This window comes from Cervus canadensis, chromosome 3 (genome assembly GCF_019320065.1).
Source record: "Cervus canadensis isolate Bull #8, Minnesota chromosome 3, ASM1932006v1, whole genome shotgun sequence".
Classification (NCBI taxonomy): domain Eukaryota; kingdom Metazoa; phylum Chordata; class Mammalia; order Artiodactyla; family Cervidae; genus Cervus; species Cervus canadensis.
This window is the reverse complement of record NC_057388.1, coordinates 21,140,935-21,162,742: the sequence shown is the minus strand read 5'-3', so window position 1 is coordinate 21,162,742 and position 21,808 is coordinate 21,140,935. Positions and strand designations below refer to the sequence as shown.

Below are 21,808 nucleotides of genomic sequence, written 5' to 3'. Positions count from 1 at the left end.
GAATAAGATGCTAGGTTTTAGAATTTTCATGAAAAGCACTGGTTGATCTTAATTTTTTATGTCAGTGAGTGAGACTTTTAATATTATATAGTTGTTTGAGTTAAGCATATATGGTAGGTTATGGTTGGATGATCAGTTTAATGGATATGAGTTTGAGCAAACTCCAGGAGACAGTGAAGGACAGGGAAGCCTGATGTGCTACAGTCCATGGAGTTGCAGAGTCGGACATGACTGAGTAACTGAACAAGAACAAATGCTAGCTTATGCTGCAACAACAAACAAGCCTTTAAATCTCTTTAAATCTCTAAACCCAGTAGACTTATGTCTTGTCTATGGGTTTCGGCAGTTGTCTTCTAAATACCCCAGGCTCTTGCAGCTGCTATCTCTGCCATGTTGTAAGGACATGTCACCTTGGTATCATCCAGCCTACAGATGGAGTGGGGAATAGGGCAAAAAGAAGGAGTCCTGGACAGGTAACTACTCCTGGACACAACTGTAGCTACTACTCCTGCTTCCTTCTCTTGAAATCTGCTGACCGCTACTAGTCAGTGGCTAACCTGCTAGGAAGTACAGAAGAGAACAGAGTATCAGGGAGTGTCAGCAGCCAGTGCTACAGCAGAAGATGTCAGCAGTAAATAATTTTTTGTGTGTGGAAGATCCAAGGGTCTCATGATGCTCCTACCCCTTCACCTGCCAACAGATTCTTAAATTGACAGGAGACCTGTCATCTCCTCACAGGTCTATTCATGGCTTTCTAATTCCAAGTTTCCAGTGCCTTGCACAGACTATGGCATGTTTTTGTTTTATGAACGAATGAAAACTGAACTCCTATTGTACTGCTCAGCTCAAAAGAGATTAAATGATTCTTATAAATTCCCAGAATAGCCAGATCTTCTGATTCCAGGTGAGGCTCTGTTCCAATACAGAGACACTTTATTTGCAGATTTTCTACTTTTTTTTTTTTTTGGCGTGAATATTTTGAAGCTGGACAACATCACTGTTCCCTTTAAGAAGTTTAAAAAATGATTAAGAAGTCGTTTTTGACTGTAGGAGTTTGCCATTTTGCCTCCCCACAAACCTGCATTGTGTGATGGTCTGGACTCGCCATAAGCATGCTCCGTGCAGTCAGGACAACGTCCTTCCTATGGGTGCGTTTACAGTTATTAGTTTGTGGGAGGCCTGGAATTTTGTTCTTCCCTATTAAGAGGATTCTGCCAAAATCTTTCTTCTGAGTTAGCAGGAAGTGTGGTTAGTCATAGTGGTAGTGCACTGTGAGTTAGAGAATATACATTCAACAATGCCATAAGTCCTGCTTGTGGTACTTACACTTGAACATGCGATGCAGCCCGTACAGAAGAATCTGTGTGTAGCTAAAAGTGAAAGCATTCTAAGTCACGTTGCTGGCAGGGAAGAAGGTTGCTCTGTCTTTAGAATCACCAGTGAAGAGACCTAGATATTAAACAAATGTGGTGCAGATCAGAGAGAGGATAGAGAATTTACATGTGGACTTTGTAAAGAAGCAAAGAAAATAAACTGGGGTTTTGAGCTTCAGTCACATGTGCACTGCCCCAACGCTTTCCTGTTTCCATGCTCTTTGTGATTGCGTGGACTGTGGCCCACCAGGCTCCTCTGTCCAAGGGCTTCTCCAGGCAAGAATACTGGAGCGGGTTGCCATTTTCTCCTCCAGAGGATCATTCCAACCCAGAAATCTCTTTAAGTCTCCTTCCTTGGCAGGCTGGTTCTTTACTGCTGGTGCCACCTGGGAAACCCATCTTCCTGATGAACGTCAGTTAAAGATTTGTTTTCTGTTTCAAAAAGAGGAAGGGTCTAAAGAATATTTAATCAAAGCCTAAGGCAAATAATTATATACATATATGTTTCGGAGGCAATTTTAAAGTGATTTTTGAAGGTATAATTTGAATAACATGGACTATGCACTTTTAAAATCTTTGCAAAGGCAGTGAACTTGTGACAAGTAGAAGGTAGTCTACAAGATAATGGAGGATGCATATGAGTGTGGGAAATAAGGTTAGGCAATCTTGAAACAAGATGAAACAAAAATTAAGTACTTGAAATAAATAGTTGACAAGTTCAGAAAAGGGGATATTATTTCTGAGCTCTATGCCTTGACCGCAGCAGGGGCTAAAAGAACGACATTAGAGAGCTTTGTTGTAATGTAAAATCTTATTTTCGGCTTCTGATCTTTAGAGTGTAACAGGTATTGAATGCAAATCCTTGTGAATTTGAGGATTTGAAAATATTTTAACACATTCAAGGGATGATTACATATAGAAGTAACTAAGTTACATGACATACTTTACCTGGTTTGTTAGGTTGAAAGAAATTTCGTTTTCAGTGACACACAGACTAGTGCAGTTGGAGTCAAATTTTGGAGATTATCCACTAAAATGCCTGAAAAGAAGGGTCTCTAAATAAAAATCAATTTCAGTTCAACTATGAAGTTTTTGTGAGAATCATGTCTTTATCTATTTGGTTTAAAGAAAAACAGTACTTATTGGTAATGATTTTGTTTTCATATATTGACAACTTTTTAGTGATGCATTTGACTAGTCTCTTTGGAGTATTTGTTCACTTTAAACACAGTAATGGAAGAGTACTTAAAATTTTATAGTACATTAGTAATTACACATCTCAAATGGATGAATACCCTGTGAATCACAAGGAGAAAGCTATAGGGGAAAAAAGTCAACAAGTTCATTTCTGGATGCCTCTTAGCTACAACCTTCTAACCACTCTTCATTTGTCAATACTGAACTTTAATGAGTCCGGATAAGAAGCACGTCAATGGATATCCATTTAGCTAGAGATAATCTGAACTCCAGCTGATTGTCCTGCAGCTGTGTGGCTTCATTACCATGAGAAAGGCATGCAGCCAAGCCAGCTGGTGCCCAAACCAGCTACTCAGTACACAGAGCATATCCATTTTGGTTTACACATCAAATTACACAGGCTCCATGAAAAGTTTGGAGTAGGAAATAGAATCTGCATAAAGCTTTAATTTAAAGGGTTTGTCATTACTATGCCAAGTATAGCTAGTTTGTTTTGTTTTTGTTATAATATGGTATATTGTGGTGGTTTTCGGTTCTTCCATAAATGCAGCCTCCATGCAGAATTTGCATTGACATACCAAACACAACTGCACATCATAATTTCCCAGTTAAGAAAACATTTTTTGGTTGTGTTTGTTTTAGTACTTAACAACAGTACATTTTAATTTTTTGTTTCAAGGCAGCTTTTATAGAAAACAGTTGCACAATCTTATTAATAGCTAGTTTAGCTTCCATCTGTCCCCTCCTTTCTATCCATAATTCCACTGTTTAGATCAGGCTTCTGGTGGCTCTTCATTACACTTTTACAAAGGTTTTCTTTTTTTTTTTTTTTTTCATTTATTTTTATTAGTTGGAGGCTAATTACTTTACAGTATTGTAGTGGGTTTTGTCATACATTGACATGAATCAGCCATGGTTTTACATGTATTCCCCATCCCGATCCCCCCTCCCACCTCACTCTCCACCGGATCCCTCTGGGTCTTCCCAGTACGCCAGGCCCGAGCACTTGTCTCATGCATCCAACCTGGGCTGGTGATCTGTTTCACCATAGATAATATACATGTTTTGATGCTGTTCTCTCGAAACATCCCACCCTCGCCTTCTCCCACAGAGTCCAAAAGTCTGTTCTGTACATCTGTTTTCTAACTGCACCCATTTGCTAGTCTGTCACTTCTTTATGATACTAGGAGACAATTGTCTTGACTTTTAATCTCATTGTATAGAGCACTGTTTACACTGTAGTCTCTGGGTCAGAAGCCTGTGGAATGCAGATTTTAAGCTCTTTTCCAGATCCTCTGTGTAAGTCTAGGAATTGATTTTATCTATACTAATGTTTGAAAAATGCTTCTGTAGTGAAAATTGTTTATTGTTTAGTTGCTAAGTTGTGTTCAACTCTTGCAGCCCCATGGACTGTAGCCCACCAGGCTCCTCTGTCCATGGGATTTTCCAGGCAAGAATACTGGAGTGGGTTGCCATTTCCTTCTCCAGGGATTCTTCCCAACCCAGGGATCAAACCCACGTCTCCTGCATTGTCAGGCAGATTCTTTACCGCTGAGCCACCAAGAAGGACCCACTTTGGGCAGAAGCCAGTATGTAAAATATACTCCCAGTTTAATAAAATGATTAAACTTTTACCTAAATAAAAAGGAGTCTAATTTAGATCATAAGTTCAAAGTATGTGAAAAATCAGTGTATATAAGTAACCCTTGTAGTGTTATAGTAGAAAGAAAGAGGTTTGTCAGTCTCCTCCATAAGGATAACACGGTAGACGAGAGTTGGTCACTTCCTGGAGAAGTGCAGAGTTTGTGCAAGAATGCAAACGTTTCTAAGGAAAGACTAGCAACAGCATACAGTCACCTACATTACATCCTGGAGAAACCCAAAATCACAAGGAGAAAAAGACAAAAACTTAATTGATGGGGTGAAAGCAAATATTCAAAAGAAGGACAGAGCAAGACCTTTGAAATCTTTTTATTTTTTATTTTTTTTTTTAGCTGAATTTACTATTTTATTATTATTTTTTTTTTCCAGTGGGTTTTGTCATACATTGATATGAATCAGCCATGGATTTACATGTATTCCCAATCCCGATCCCCCCTCCCACCTCCCTCTCCTTTGAAATCTTAAGCTCTCTAGTGATGCTTTCATTGATTCCAGTTTTTGTTTGTTTTGTTTTTAACAAGGAAACTGATCCTTGAATGAAAGATTGGAGGACAGTGTAGCCCACCATTGGAGGACAATGTAGCTGAGGGTAGTAGAAAGTTCTTAAGTGAAGGAGAAAGGAAGTCTGAGAGTCAGAACATTAGGTGAGGTTTTTGAAAGCTGGTAGGAAATGTAATGGGCTTTGGGTGATATGTACAAGCAGCAAGAGCAGTTTTGCAGTTGGGATGCACTGTGCTGGGAGCAATGGTACAGGTCTTGTCATGTTTTCAAGGACTATATGTTGGCATTCTAACAGCAATTACAGAACTCAAGACAGTCTAAATCCAACTTTGAATTACGTTGTCAATCTGATGTCAAATTTTGTGATCTTTTTATTTCCATCAACTGCATTCAAGGCTTAACTTTTATAAATAACATTTTAGTGCCAGAAAAAAAAAAAAAAACCAATTACCAAAGGATTTCCAAATCATAAATGAATAGTGAAATGACAGGATAGGTGTGTTTGGCATAGTTAAAAATTACTTTGTCGTTGTGTAACACACTAATTCAAGTGGTGAGGACTTAAAACTACTATTTTGTCGTTCTTACGGTTTTGAAGGGCACAGATTTGGAAAGTGATCAATGGGTGATTTATCTCTAATTCATGGACATTATCTCTGGCAGCTGGGGCTGTGGGATCTAAATCCAAAATAGGTTCTTCACCTACATCTGGTCCAGTGGTGCTCTGCTTGACTTTTCTCACTCCCTCGAGGATGGGAAAGCTCTTCTCTCTCTTCTTAAATCATGGAGGTGTCAGCTTAGTTGAGCTTCTTACATGGAGGCCTGGCGGGTCCCCCACAAAGCAAATATTTCAGAAACAGCTCTCCAAGAGACGAAAGAGGAAGCTGCAAGACCTGGAATATCACTTCCACTCCATTCTGTTAGTCAGGCCCAGGTACAAAAAGAGGGTAATAGACTGTACATTTGACTGTACTACATTTCATGTGGGTGTGATGCAGGAATAGAAAACAACTGCTTTTGAGACAAGCTATAACATTCACCCCTCCTCAAAATATGGCCATATTACATGCAGAATATGCCATCTCCTTCAAAAGCCTCAGCCCGATATGACATCAGCTCAAATTCTAGAAAGTCATTATTGAAATCAGGAGCAAAAGCATAGTTGAGGTTCCTGAGTGCACTTCCTCTGCTACAATTCCTTGAGTATGATTTATCCTGAAATAAAGATCTATTAACTTAAGAGCCAAATTATCTCTACCCTCTATACACACCCAACATGCAATGACATGGAAAAAGAGGCCATAGACACTCCCATTCAAAAGTAAGGAAATAGAAAGTATCAAGACATAGCAGTGACTGGTTCATAACAGTTCTGAAGTTCACCATCGCACATATTGTCAGTTTTGTGTTTAGCGTCTAGTTCAGCTTCCTGGAGATGATTTTCTGAATGCCTGATCCTGCTTTCTGAAACACTGTTTTGTTTCCAGAAAAATATAGTTTGTATTTTCTGTTAAACTTTTTCTCAGCCTGCTACCTTCCCATAGTACGATGGGGCTGCAGCAACTTTTCATTCTGTTCTGTCCCTGTCCCCATCGGCCCAACTGGAAGAGTTTCTTTAAAAACTTTTCATGCTGCCTACACATCCAACGATAAATCCACCCCACTAGACAACAGGCATACCCCTATATATCTTCCTGATAGACTTTTCTCTAACTCAGGTTGCCTAAGAGTCTCCTGTGGGAGAATTCTCTTAAGATTTTTAAAACCCTATTAACTGAAAGTCTATAAAGCATACTGTTAAGAGTCTTAGAAGACCCACTAAGCAAGACCTTAAAATTTTTTGAGATCTTAACAAAGAACCTGAGTAGCAACTTTGTGATCTTAAGCCTGTTTCCATATGTTATTTGTAGTACGTGGGTTTTAGCTTCCCTCTGAAGCCAGTTCTTAAGAATACTTGATGAGAGGGATTGAGAATGAGAAACAGTTTTTTCAAACCCATCAAATCCTGGCTCATTATTTTTTCCTTTACATTTTACTTTAAAGCTTCCTTTGTTATTTGGTCCATCTTGCCCTCCCTCTCTGTCTTACATTTTATTACAGGCAACTAGAAGATGTGAAAGGGTTTTTTTTACATTTTGCCTAGAAATTTTTGTGACCATATTCATGAATTTATTAGATACCATTCCTTTCTTCCATGTAAGAAGGAGGAGAAATGTTACTCAGCATTGCACCACTATATAAAAAAGGTCCTCTTTTCTCAAGTATAGACTTCCCTGGTGGCTCAGATGGTAAAGCATCTGCCTACAGTGGGGGAGACCGGGGTTCAATCCCTGGATTGGGAAGATCTCCTGGAGAAGGAAATGACAGCCCACTCCAGTATTCTTGCCTGGAAAGTCTCATGGACGGAGGAGCCTGTAGGCTACAGTCCATGGGGTCGCAAAGAGTCAGACATGACTGAGCGACTTCACCTTCCCTTTCACTTTTCTCCAGTTCCCAGAACCATTTTTGCACTGACTCAATGGACATAAGTTTGAGCAAACTTTGGGAGATGGTGAAGGACAGAGAAGCCTGGCATGCTGCAGTCCATGGGGTCACAAAGAGTTGGACACGACTCTGTGACTGGACAACAATTCAAATTTCACCAATAGAAACTCTGATATCCTTTGAGTTTCTGCACATCAGCCACTCCCCAGACCAAAACTTTCAGCAAAAATGCTTACAGCACCAGTAGATTACTTATGTTTAGTAGTATGTATCATTCACTTGTTATTTTTATTATTGTTAACAGTAACTGTAGAGTCAGAAGGGTGGAGGTGAGATTTTACAGAGTACATGGGAATACTACTAGAGTTACTTATAGTACTTCTGAGTATCCCACTTTAGGAAAGTTATACTAGCAATAGAAAATCAAGGAACTTTTCAATCATGTCCTTTTTCTTACTCAAGCTCTTATTCTGGTACTAAACATATACTAAAATTCAAGTGAATTAATAGTAAAAATATGAGCAGATTTAAAAAAATGTATTTGTTTTATTGGAATCTAGTTGTATAAGGTTGTTTGGGTTTCTGTTTTACAACAATGTGAATCAGCTATAAGGATAAATAGCACCCCCTGTTTCTTTAGGCTCCCTCCCACCTTCCCCATCCCACCCCTCTAGGTCATCAGAGAGCAGCTTCCCACTAGCGATCTGTTTCACACATAGACATTACATATGTCAATGCCACTTTCTCAGATGGCCCCACCCTCTAGATCCTTTCTCTCCTAGCTCTATTCCTGCCCTACTGTAGAAAGAGAGTACCATAAGAGAGCATCAGAAGTATCATCACTACCATCATCAGTACCATAAAAAACAGCAATATTTAAATGCAGAGAAAGGTGAGATAATTTTACTTGAAAGGTTGATCAATAAAACCATGAAAGTCTTATGAACTTTTTATCCAAAAAGATGAGGTTTTAGATAACTTATAGTCTAGGTTGGTAAAGTTAAAAGGGCAAAGATGTTAATCAAAGTAAAAATACAAGAAAATTAGCCATTGTTTGATTCTTGAAAGTTAACATTGATTTATACCAAATAAAAACTCAGTCAAGAATATTATTTATAGACCATATAAAATTGGGAAACAGAGAAATGTATAAAATATTCAGAAAAGCTATAACAGATTCATGATAATAACATCACAGGGATAATTGTACTTCAGTTCAGTGTATTTTCTAATTTGGGGCTTGACCTGTGGGGGAAGAAATGTGTCCTCTTCTCATTGTCATGGCCAGAAAGAAAATACTAGAATAGCCGGGTGTCTGATCCATTTTGACAGTTCTTAGATTTTTCTGTTTTTAGTATGTAGAAAAATATTAATTATTCTATATTTTATATTATTGCACTCAGCCATGCTTTGAGCAACTTCTGCCACTTTCAGAAAGTATTTGATTCATTTGCTACTTGGCATTGAAGTTAGATTATGTAGTATAAGGGCATATGCTAGGACTCAAGAGACAGATAATGCTGCCACAGCTCGTTAACTATTTGCAAATCATTCCATTCAGAGTGTTTCCCTCAGTTTTCTTGCTTGTACAAGAAATTTTCAAACAAGATGATCTGTGAGATTACATATTTATGATTATGTTAATCTCTCCCTGATCTGAAATATCTTAATTTCATTTTTGGTATTTAAGAATTCTTGCACCAGAAGACAGAGGAGTCAAACCAAAAATGAATCTTTCAAAAGTGATATTGATAGCCAATAAAAATCATGTCTTTGTAGATTGTTGTTGTTCGGTCACCAAGTTGTGTCTGACTCTTTGCAACCTCGTGGACTGCAGCACACCAGGCCTCCCTGTCACTCACCATCTCCCAGAGTTTGGTAACAGAAAACTCACTCATCTCTCTTGAATAGTTCCAGATAAACAAAACATACTGAAAAATGGAAACGTTTATTATTTTAATCAAACAAAACCTTGCTTCCCACTAAAGCTGGTAATGCTGTGCCTCTTAACTCCTTGATGTTATTTTGTTGTGCAAAACCAGTGAAAGGGACAGAAAATAAGTTTGAGCGTAAATATATTTGGGACATTATTTGCTACATTTTACCACTTAAGAAACACTTAACTTTTATTAATGTTGTAGTAAGGTAAGCTTTCCAAAACAGAATCACACCTATCTTTTTAGATATTGAGACTAAGATATACCCTTTACCCACTCTGTTTAAGAATATATGATGACTCAATTGTCAGTCAAATCAAATTAAAACTCTTTACCTTCACATTGTCGCAGCCCTTTCATGTTCATACAGATGTCTTTTTTTCCTCTTAAAAAATCCAGTTTTCTTCTAACTTCATCTCCAAGTGATTCTTCTGCTTCCCTATCAATTATCATTTGTTTCCCATATGTGAGCAATTAATAAATGTAAGGCAAGTAAATATATATCACTATTTAAAGTAATTGGTAGTTTTGACGTTTTCAGTCTGTTGGGTTGAGTGTTTTCTAATTGTACAATCCAAATTAGTTTGGTCCTATATGCCCTTGCTAGCAAAAAGCTGACAAGTGCTTATAGATAAATCCTGATACTCATTGATAGAATTCTATACTTTTTGAGGCAAAAAAAATGGATAATTCCATGAAATTACTTTGTGACCTTAATTAAAATGATTTAATGTACGATGGATTTTTATTTCAAAGAATTTGTTGTACAGATTATCCTCTGAATCTGAGTTTGAATCTCAAAAACCTCTTCAAGTTTTTAGAATTCCATGGCTTATTACTTATGCTATTTTTCTTTTCAGTTTTTATCTCTATAATTTTGTAATACTGTGTGTTAATTAAGTTAGCTATATTAATGCATCTTTAGTAGAGCAGTTTTTTTAATGTAGCAGTTATGTTTGTGAATATATTTTAATGAGCTTTAAAGGCATTTAAGCAAAGTAAGCATCTTCAACAAATGCTATTAAGTAGAATGTATAAGGCAGCAAATGTGCTTTTCCAAGACAATTTTTGTTTGCTTTAAAAGGTACTTTTCACAAATTAAGGAATAGAAAAAATTACATAACTTTTGAAATGGAAAACATTCCTGGACTGGACTTAAACCCTTCAGATAGAGTAAAATATGATTATTTCCCCATATATTTTAAAATTATAAGAATTTAATTCAATATAAGTGGGATATAAAAGTCTAAAATCAAAGCACTTTAAATATATGTTTTTATTAATAAAATTAAGTGTACAACCAGACTTCAGCTTTGAGGTTTAGTAATGCTAGGATGTCAATTGCTCTTCCTTGAGTAGCATTTGGTGATAGCGGTTTTATCAGCATCAGTGGCATGTAAATCAGATACCCGCCTATCTCCTAGAGCAGAGCCACGTTTGAATACCACTTGAAACCAGATATTGGTTTTGAAACATTGCATGATTATTGAGCATTGTTGAACATCAGTTTATTCAACTATATGTATAGTAATATCCAACTCTGGATTGTTTTTATTTTCAATTAATTTTTTTGAGTGCAGCTGATTTCCAATGTTGTATTAGGTTCAGGTGTCCAGCGAAGTGAATCAGTTATACATGAACATATACCCACTGTTTGTTAGATTCTTTTCCCAGATAGGTCATTGCAGGCTTGAGTAGAGTTTACTGTGTCATACAGTAAACACTTATTAATTATATCTATTTAATTATGGTAGGGTGTATACGTCAGTCCTAATCTTCCAGTTTATCCCTCCCTCCCTCACCCTGTTGGTAATCATAATTTTGTTTTCTATGTCCATGACTCTATTTCAGTTTCGTAATATGTTCATTTGTACCAGTTTTCAAGATTTCACTTATAAGTGATATCACATGACATTTGTCTTTGTCTGACTCACTTCACTCACTATAACCATTTCTGAGTTCATACATGTTACTGCAGGTGGCATTGTTTCACTTCTTTATGGCTGAGTAATACTCATTGTGTGTATATGTATATGTATGCACACACACACACACACACACACCTCCCAGTCTTTATCCATTCCTCCATCAGTGGGCATTTGTGCTGCTTCCATGTTTTAGCTGTTGTAAATAGTGCAACAATGAACATTGGGATCCATATGAATTATGGTTTTCTCTGATGGTTATTCTTGGTGATCCTGCCAATTTTCAGTTCTTGCCTACAAACTCTGGGTCATTTGGTATTCTCTTAAGTTATGTAGTATAGGCTGTTTAAGCTCACTTGTGCCTGTCTAGATGTGTGTTGGGAAATAAAGTGACACATTCTATTAGATGCCTTGTTTGAAGAACCCAGGAGCATGAAGTTAGCCATAGAAGACACTCTGTGTAACATAGGGGATGAAGTTCAGAGTTTGATGTACTTTTCCCAAAGAAATTAAGTAATGTCAATGTGGAGGGCTAGTGTTTAAAGATTTTTCACTTTTTATACCACACTCCTTCCATGTACAACCTACATCTTGAAGCATTCTCACATATTTTTAGAAATACATTCCTATTAGGTATGTTAACTTTTTGATACTCTGTCTGAAATTGGAATTGCATAATCATCAACATAATTATAACAGTAATATAATTTCTGTAAATACCTGAAGCAACTCCACCTTCTGTTTTCAGTTTTATTGCAAAAAACATTGCTTCTTCTGTTTACAAGAATGTCAGAGTATTGTTCCTGCCTTTTTGTGACTATTACATCAGTGAAAAGTAAGAGAATTAGAAATTTACAACTGTTGTGATTTTCCTAAGCACAGGTCTAAGTATGTTTAATTTTGTCAGCTTGGGACCCAGCACAATGTTTAGCCAATAGTAGGTTCTGAATAAATAATTTATACAAGAAATTACTTTGAAAGTTAGTTTTATGAAAATGGTCGTTTTCAACAAAGTATGATGATAATATACCCCTGTACCATTTTTTTTTTTTTTTTGCCAAAATCACTCTGATTTGAATAAAAGAACCTGAGGGTGCTCTGTTTGTTAGGAAATAACAGCCATTTGTAAGTAAGAAAAAAATACTCATACATTGCACTATCTTATCACCTTTTATATTTTTAATATGCCACTAAGGTTTATCTTTAAAAATCCAACAACAAAATGCTTCAGGCAGTTATTGTAAGTTTGACCATATGGGCATTGCTTCTGCAATCTACATGTGAAATAGGAAAACAAATCTTATACACGTTTGATAAAACATGGACTATCGATTTGTTAAAGGTAAAGCAAGAAAATGCTACTTCAATAAATTTTTAAAACTGCAAGTCAGTAGGTTAAATATTAATTTCAATGTCTACAATAATGGGTACTTCTGCTATTTAAGGAAGTCATTTTTCTACTGTGTAGTCAACAAGCATATTGATTAGAATTAATTCACTGCAAAAAGTCTCCCATCATTTTTAACATAAGTTTTTCCTCTTTAACGGTAGCCTGAAGCCTCTTTTTTTGAGTGTGGTCAATTTTGCAACAAATTTGCAATTAATCATTCCCTGATTGCAATGAATGATCTGTCAATAATATGCAACTCACATTGCTAAATGGGTTATTCTGAGCTTTATTGTTTTCTTTTTGTCTCGGGAATGCTTTGACTAGCTATATTTCCTAGAATGGATTTGAATAGTTGTTTTGAGGTAATGTATGCCAGTTTTAAAGAGACACTTCAGACTGCTCTGAGGGTATTAATCAAGATATGCCCTAACTTTCTTTTGGCATTACAATATTTGGACATCTGTTCTGACTCCTTATATGTGAAACAAAACTCATACCAGATAGTAGAAGAAATGAAGGGTTTCATTATCTTAAATGTCATAACATTTGTTTGAATTATCATGTGTAAATTTTAAATGCTGAAATTGTCATTTTGGTTTTGTTTCATCTATTTTGCTGTCCTTTCAAAAGACTATATGCCTGAAAAAATTCTTTTTTCTATTGAATTAATAATTTAAAAGAAATAATTTACTATTTTATGCAATAACAATGAAATTGTTGTGGATGAGCTATATATTCTGGTAATTTATAAAGCATAAATATTTTACTGAGAGAAAGTTACCCTTTTAAAGCACAAAAGGTTTCTTGTTATAATGGGAGTGTGTTTAGTGACAAATAGTACATTTTTAAACAGCCATTTGTTGACTATTATTATAGTTCTCTTTGTGTAATGGTATTATAGACTCTTAGGCATTCACTTATTAAAGTCTTTTCCATTGTGTGTATCAGGAAAGACTTGTCTCTGAATTCCATGGTGCCACTAATTAGTGGCAACTGCATCTAGATGTCCACAGGTCAACCTGAAATATAATAGGAATGTATTTGGACTTTTCATTTAAGCTATGAAAATAATTTGATTTGCTAGATATCAAGAATAATACCAAATTTGATTTTAACCACCTTAATACCTTTGCCTGTCTGAAGGATTGTTTTTAGTTTATTTGTTGAACCGTTATTGCTAATCATGGAAAGATAACTGTTTATCATGAAGCCATATCACATATATTCACTAGGCTTGCCAACAGTAGTCGTACTGGATACTGGATTAGTGCCTATATATTTATGTATTTTTTTTTTTTCATTTCACATTAGGGTGAAAGAATAGCATATAATTTAACTTACATAAAATGTTAACTAAATCATGGAAGTAAAGTAGTGTTTTACAGACATTTAATTTTGAATATCTTTAGAAAGCCATAGGTGCTTTCAGCCTTCTATTTACATATTTGATGTCAGAGTCAGTGATGTTTTGCCTAGCAAAACATTTCAGTCCAAGGTGCCCCATAATATTTTGCTTGCGAGACTAATTTTAAGTGGTTATAATTCTTAATTGAAAACTGTTTTTATAAATTTTGGTAATTTGAAAAGAGATAAAGTTTAAATTTATATTTTTATATTTGCAAAAACTGAGAAATTTTGTAATTCTTTTAAATAATGGGATCCTGAGTTATGACCAGCACAAAACTGAAAAAATTAGCCCATTGGAAACATTAAGTATGGTTTGTCTTAAGCTGTGCATACATTTTGAGTCAGACATCTAAAATCTTGTCATTTTATGAAACACTAAATAAAGTAAAATACCAGATTACCATATAGGATAAAATTATAAATACTAAATGAGATAAAATACTAAATGTACTAAAGATTTAGTCTTTAAAGGACAGTTTTTATAAGACAATACATTTTAGTCATACATCTTCTCTAAGCAGGGAGAATTTGTTGTTTGAGTTGGAAAGCACTTTTATATGTTTAAACATTCAAAGCCCCTAAAAGATTGAAACTAACATGTTGGTACTAAAATATGGAACATTTTGCCCATTCACATATTTATGACATTTGATTAAGATCTCATTTCTGTTTAAGTGCTCTGATGAGTAAATAACTACAATGTATAATTCTGTGATGATTTTTTTGTGCTTAGAGTTAAAATGATACTTTTATATGTGGAAGTTTTCATGGTGAATGAAAATTTTCAGAGTCTTAGAAACTTAATTTTCTAATAGCAATGTGGAATGTGAACCTCCATATTTAGTTTATTCAAATAAACAGAATTGGACATCATTGTCTGCCTAATCATAGAACCATTTTGCTAAACACATTGATATAAAATTATTTTACCAGAAAATAATAACAGTAGGCAAATATGTCTCTAAAAGTGTTTGCACAGATTAAGCATTCAAAGTAGATATATGGAAAATGCTTATGTCTGAGTAAGTATATGTGATAGTTTGACTTATGCAAAGTTTGACTGTAGTTATTACTATTCATTAAACCTATTACTATTACACCTATTTCTAAACCTATTAAACCTATTACTATTCATTAAGCTATTCATTAAACTATATAAACAGTATAATTAACAGATTTTCACCTTTTCAACTCCACTCAAGTTTAAATATTTTATTTTCATGTACTGTAAATAAACACTTTTATTGTTAGGATTTGTGTTGCTATTGAATGTAGAATATCAGAATGATTTAAATTTCTTGGCACCTGTTTCTTTTAGAGATGACCCCTGATTCTTCAGTTTGCAGGTTCAGTAATTACATGAGGTGCTCAAAGCAGTTTTGTGTTTGTGAAATTACTTTATAGATGGCATAATAGATATATGTACTAGTTAATTGCAAACAGAGGCATTGTGGTAGTAGAAGTATAAGGATTATATTTAAATATTTGTAAATATTGAATAGATTCTCAGAGGCTAGTAAGTTTTAAATGTTAGAGTGGCCAGGGAATAAAATGGCTTGAAAGCTAAGCCTCAAATTTTGAACTTGCATAGCTTCAGTTGAACTTGGTGGCTTCAGTTAGATCTATAGCAAATGATTATTGACTAGATGTGGAAGAAAAGCGAAAATAAGAAATAAGTTTTGCTCTGAATCCACATAGCTAGGATTTGGATGAAGACAACAGTTTGAGGACCGCATCCATTTTGGGGGGAAAGATGGTGTTGGATTTGAATTTTCAACATGAGACCTGATTGGCAGAATAACGTATGGATTTGGAAGCCTGGGACTGAATAGCGCGGGAGCAGCCAAGGCTGTAGGTACTGAACTAGATTTTATCAGAACAGTTGAAAGCTGTAGGTAAGAGTGTAAACAGAGCTGTGGAGGTTTTAAGAGCATTGGATTTTAAGACTGTTTCTTTTGGAAGAAATGGAGGGCAGTGTTGCAGGGAACAGGAGAACAATTCTGAAAGAGGCTTTGGAGTTCAGTGACTTGGGATTATTTACTCACACTGTGGACTTTCTAATAACTTTGATTTCTCATCAGAACTGTCAGTGAAATATTTCTCAATATCACTCAACAAAGATCTTGAAACAAATATATGGCACATTTTGAAATGTGTAAATTTTAAGAATTGCTGAAAAGATACAGAGAATCTAGGAATAAACCAGTAATTACATCTATATTAAGTGTATGAAGTTACTTTTCTGAAGGAGACATTTTATTAAAAAAAAAATAGATCCATATATTGTATACAACATGCAAGTGAGGAGTATTTTAATTGGTACCCTTAAAAGATAATAATATATATAGTTATTTAAAAATCTTCTGAAATCATAAATGTTACACTTTTCTTATAATAAATTTCCAGTAACAAGTTTTACATTAATCATTGATCAGTGGTTAATGCAAAGAAATAGAGGAAAACAATAGAATGGGAAAGACTAGAGATATTTTCAAGAAAATTAGAGATACCTTCAAGAAAATTAGAGATACCAAGGGAACATTTCACGCAAAGACAGAAACAATAAAGGACAGAAATTGTATGGACCTAACAGAAACAGAAGGTATTAAGAAGTGGTGGCAAGAATACACAGAAGAACTATACAAAAAAGATCTTCAAGAACCATATAACCATGATGGTGTGATCACTCATTTTGAGCCAGACATCCTGGAATGCAAAGTCAAGTGGGCCTTAGGAAGCATCACTACAAACAAAGCTAGTGGAAGCAATGGAATTCCAGTTGAGCTACTTCAAATCCTAAAAGATGATGCTGTGAAAGTGCTGCACTCAATATGCCAGCAAATTTGGAAAACTCAGCAGTGGCCACAGGACTGGAAAAGGTCAGTTTTCATTCTAATCCCAAAGAAAGGCAATGCCAAAGAATGTTCAAACTAGCGCACAATTGCATTCATCTCACACGCTAGCAAAGTAATGATCAAAAGTTCACGAAGATAGGCTACAACAGCATGTCAACCATGAACTTCCAGATGTTCCAGCTGGTTTTAGAAAAGGCAGAGGAACCAGAGATCAGTTGCTAACATCCGCTGGATCATCGAAAAAGCAAGAGAGTTGAAGAAAAACATCTACTTCTGCTTTACTGACTATGTCAAAGCCTTTGACTGTGTGGATCACAACAAGCTGTGGAAAATTCTTCAGGAGATGGGAATACCAGACCACCTGACCAGCCTCCTGAAAAATCTGTATGCAGGTCAAGAAGCAGCAGTTAGAACTGGAGAACAGACTGGTTTCAAATCGGGAAAGCAGTACATCAAGGCTGTATATTATCACCCTGCTTGTTTAACTTCTATGCAGAGTACATCATGAGAAATGCCAGGCTGAATGAAGCACAAGCTGGAATCAAGATTGCTGGGAAAATTATCAATAACCTCAGATATGCAGATGACACCACCCGCCGATGACACCACCCTAATGGCAGAAAGCAAAAAACTAAAGAGCCTCTTGATGAAAGTGAAAAAGTTGGCTTAAAAATTTCAGAAAACTAAGATCATGGCATCCAGTTCCATCACTTCATGGCAAATAGATAAACAATGGAAAATAGTGAGAGACTTTATTTTTGGGGACTCCAAAATCACTTTAGATGGTGACTGCATTCATAAAATTAAAAGACGCTTGCTCCTTGAAAGAAATACTATTACCAACCTAGACAGCATATTAAAAAGCAGAGACATTACTTTACCAACAAAGGTCTGTCTAGAGGAAGCTATGGTTTTTCCAGTAGTCACATATGGATGTGACAGTTGGACTATGAAGAAATCTGAGCACCCAAAAATTGATGTTTTTGAACTGTGGTGTTTGAGAAGACTCTTGAGAGTCCCTTGGACTGCAAAAAATCAAACCAGTCAATCCTAAGGGAATCAGTCCTGAATATTCATTGGAAGGACTGATGCTGAAGCTGAAGCTCCAGTACATGGCCACCTGATGTGAAGAACTGACTCATTGGAAAAGGCCCTGATGCTGGGAAAGATTGAAGGCAGGGGGAAAAGGGGACAACAGAGGATGAAATTGTTGAATGGCATCACTGATTGATGGACATGAGTTTGAGCAAGCTCTGGGAGTTGGTGATGGACAGGGAAGCCTGGCATGCTGCAATCCATCGGGTTGCAAAGAGTCGGACACGATTGAGTAACTGAATTGAACTGAAGCAGTTTTACATTAGTAAATCCAAAAAAATGAAAAAAGAAAATAATTATCATTTTCATTATCAAGTAATTTCTATATTGCTGTTAGTTTGACTACTTTACCAAATTATTTTCTAATTTATTCCTTACCATAACTTTAAAGAGTAGAAACATGTTCCCCAGGTCCACTGCTAGTAAGTGATGGAGAAAATATTTAAAGTAAGAATTATGTACTACTGAATCATGTTTGATTTTTTTCCCAGTGAAAAATTGAATGGTTGTTCATTTAACATATAACAAAGAAGAATAGACATTGCTGGAATAATGAAGTGGCAAAATCTGAATTATTCATATACATATAAACATTCCATAAATTTATTCATATATGTAATTTTAAGTTTTTATCTAAGCATTGATGATTGCTAGTTCTCAAAGAAAACAAATTCTAGGAAAAAAAGTCACTTTGTTAATACTATAGCAACATATTACATAAGTTTAGATTTGATATTCTGATAATCTTAGTATTTTCTAGTTAACACAGACTTTCTTATTAATAATAGTCTCAGTAGTCATCAGTCTACTCCACTGTTTTGTTATTTAAAAGCCATTCATGACACCATGACCTAATTATAGTTTCATATAAGTTCATGAATTCCAGAAATAACTTTAAGTTGGCTTTTAACGATTAAGCCTTTCAAAGACATAGGCAGTGACTCTAGTCAGATTGCATATTTTACTGTAATATTTAGGTGAGACTTTGTGTGTGTAGGTGTTTATGTAATTTTTATATATGACCTACATTTGAGTCAAGTCAGGGACTCACTAGGAAATGTTATAGAACTAAAATTCTACTTTTCATGATGGGGCTGTACTTCTGGTGACCACACAAATGTGCAACTTTTTTGTTGTTGTTCTGAATGTTGGTTACACAGTTGTGTTCATTTATTCATTGTATACACTTTTATAAACTAGATGTTAAATTTCAATGCAAAGTTTAGCAAAAAGTTTCAGTGTGACCAAAGAAGGTTTCGTTATCTCTGATGAGCATCCTAATCTTATTCTATCTCAATTGGAGGGAGGTATCTTATTAATCAAATTACCCAAACCCAAAACCAGTAAGTCATTTCTATTCCTTTCCTCCTGGTTAGCACTCAGTCAGTGCCTAATCAATCAATCAGTCAATCATCAGGTATTGATTTAAGTATTGACCTCATAAATATTTCATGAGCAGGTACCTTCCTTTCCACCCTTACTATTATACATATTGCAGTTCTAACTCAGCAATTATTTTGTATCTCCCTAATATTGAGCCCACCAAATAAATCATTCATACAGTGTCCAACTGATAGTTCTAAAATGCAAACAAGATGCCTGGTTGTAAAACATTTCTGTAGTTTCATGGTTTTAGAATAAAGTCTCATCTTCCTAATATGAATCGTCTTTCCTTTTAAGACCCAGTTGTGTAGAGTTAGTAAAAAGGAGTATGAAGACTGAATTCCAAGAAAGGTCATTATTGAAGTGATATACAGAAGAGTAACAAAGTAATCCAAGATGAAGTGGCCTGGAAAATAGAAGGAAAACCATGAGTTGAGTTGCTCTGATACACATCAACAAAAGAGAGCATTAAAGGAATAAAACAAATTAGAATCAGATTTACCTTGAGATCAGGGCTATCAGTGATAATGGACTGATAAATTATACTGTAGATGGCAATAGGGTAGGGAGTAAAAGTAGAGAAAGCAAAGAGGGAAATCATAGTTGAAAATTTGAAGTTGTGATATTGAAAGCCAGACTTTGGTATGGTCAGAGAGACTGAGGAAGTGAAGTCAGAAAGTCTAGTCAGTATTTGTAAGAAGTTTGAGTGAAAAGTGAAAAGGAAAGTGTCAATGTTTTGTGGTACAGCAGTTTAAGGGGTTATTGTTTACATTATGGATGCCTAAGCAATTTTAATGTTACAGAAAAAGAGCCAATAAAAAGGGAGAGGATGAGGTACTGGAGAGAAAGGGTATAAACTCCTGAGGTGTTGTGATTCCTAAGAGATGGCTAAGAGATAGGATCTAAGCACGGGTTTGGGGGCTGATCTTGGAATGGATGAAGGGGACCTGTGTTATAACAGAGGGGAAGAGAACTGGTATATTTGGAAAGTTCCTTTGGTTAGCTCTGTGTGTGTCTGTGTCTGTCTGTGTGTGTGCTTGTATAGGCAATAAGGCCACCTTCACAGGTGTGAAAAGAGTAAGAATGTCTAATATGTCCAAAAGGTCAAAGCCATTCTGTTAAAAACTATAGACCAACTAGCTTATTTGGCAGTAAAGTTCAGTTTAAAGGATGAGCCAAACAGAATCATTTTCCTTGAAACAACTCATACGAACTTCCGATCCACTGTCATCTCTAGCACCTCTGAACTTCCCAGTTCCAACAGCACTCAATGGTTTCCCTTGCATTACGTTGCTTCTTCATCCTGTCGTTCTTTTTGATGACACAGCCCCACAGAGTGTGCATCAGATATATTATATTCCCGTTCCGATATTATATCCTCCCCCTGGATAGTGTAATTATTTTTATGTTGTTTTATTATGGTAAAACAAACACTGAGATTCAGCCTCTTAACAAAATTTTAAGTGTCCAATATATATTGACTCAGGTACAGTGTTATATGGCAGATCTCTAAAGTTTATTCAGATTATTTGACTGACAGTTTATGCCCTTGAATCAGTAACTGTTTTTCCCTTTCCCCAGCCCCTGACAACCACCATTCCACTGTTTGATTCTATGAAGTTGACTCTTTTAGATATCTCATAAGAAATGGAATTATTTGTCTAATAGTGCTTTTCAATTTCAAAAATCCATTTTTAAGAGGTATCTGAACTTTCCGTTTGCAATAGCTAGAGAAAGAGAAAAAAAGTGGGCAAAGGTCAGAGGAGGCAGTTGTTAGTCCTTGGGTGTTAGCAGTGTGTCCCTTCACAGTTAGTGTGGTATACATTATAACACGTAAGGTCTACATGTTTTTATTTGCCACTATGAGAAATCTTTTGTAGGACAAACAGTTTTGTTTTGGAGTTGTGTAACAACTTTCCCTTGTAATTTTAACAGTTCCTAGATACTGAGGTTTTATTATGTTAGAAGGAAAGTAATTTTATCTCTGAAATCTCTTGGAAGTTTACATACCAATATTACTAATTCATAAGGGTGGTGTTATAGCCCTTTATCCTTATTAAAGTACTAGTTTACTTATGTGTGAGTTCTGTAGTCACTTTGTATGATCTTTGTAGCACTAAGGCAAGAGGTATCTTGGCTGAGGGATTTTGGAGTCAGGTTCTTCTACCTTAGATGAATCAGGAGTCTGCTTATGGTCTCAAGCTACTGACTTACTGATTTTATTCTCTTCAAGGAGAGAATATGATTACAGGAAAGGACAGATAATGTTACATTTGTTCTTGAGGACAAGTAATAAGGGCAAATTTATTTATTTAATGATTACCAGTCAACTTCATTTTGTTTCCCAGCCTCACCTAGGAAACACCTCATTAATTAAATGAAGCTTACTGTTACATTGCAAATAGAATTATGGATGCAAGCAGTGTCTCCTGATTATCTAAATAATAATAGTTGTTTTAGGAAATATGCTGATAGCATTAATAGCCATTAATGGTGAAATACCTCTTGACGAGAATGTGATCAAAAGGAACATTAAGTGACCTATCCATATTGCTGGATTAAATAAGGGGGTCACACCATGAGCAATGGACTGGGGGAT

At 35.6% G+C, this 21,808-nt stretch overlaps 1 protein-coding gene across 4 annotated transcripts in view; it reads left to right on the top strand.

Annotated features, from left to right (window-relative positions):
- The window catches only part of DGKB (diacylglycerol kinase beta), an 808,737-nt gene that overhangs the window by 410,472 nt on the left and 376,457 nt on the right, over positions 1 to 21,808 (top strand). The gene's annotated exons all lie outside the window — the stretch shown is intronic.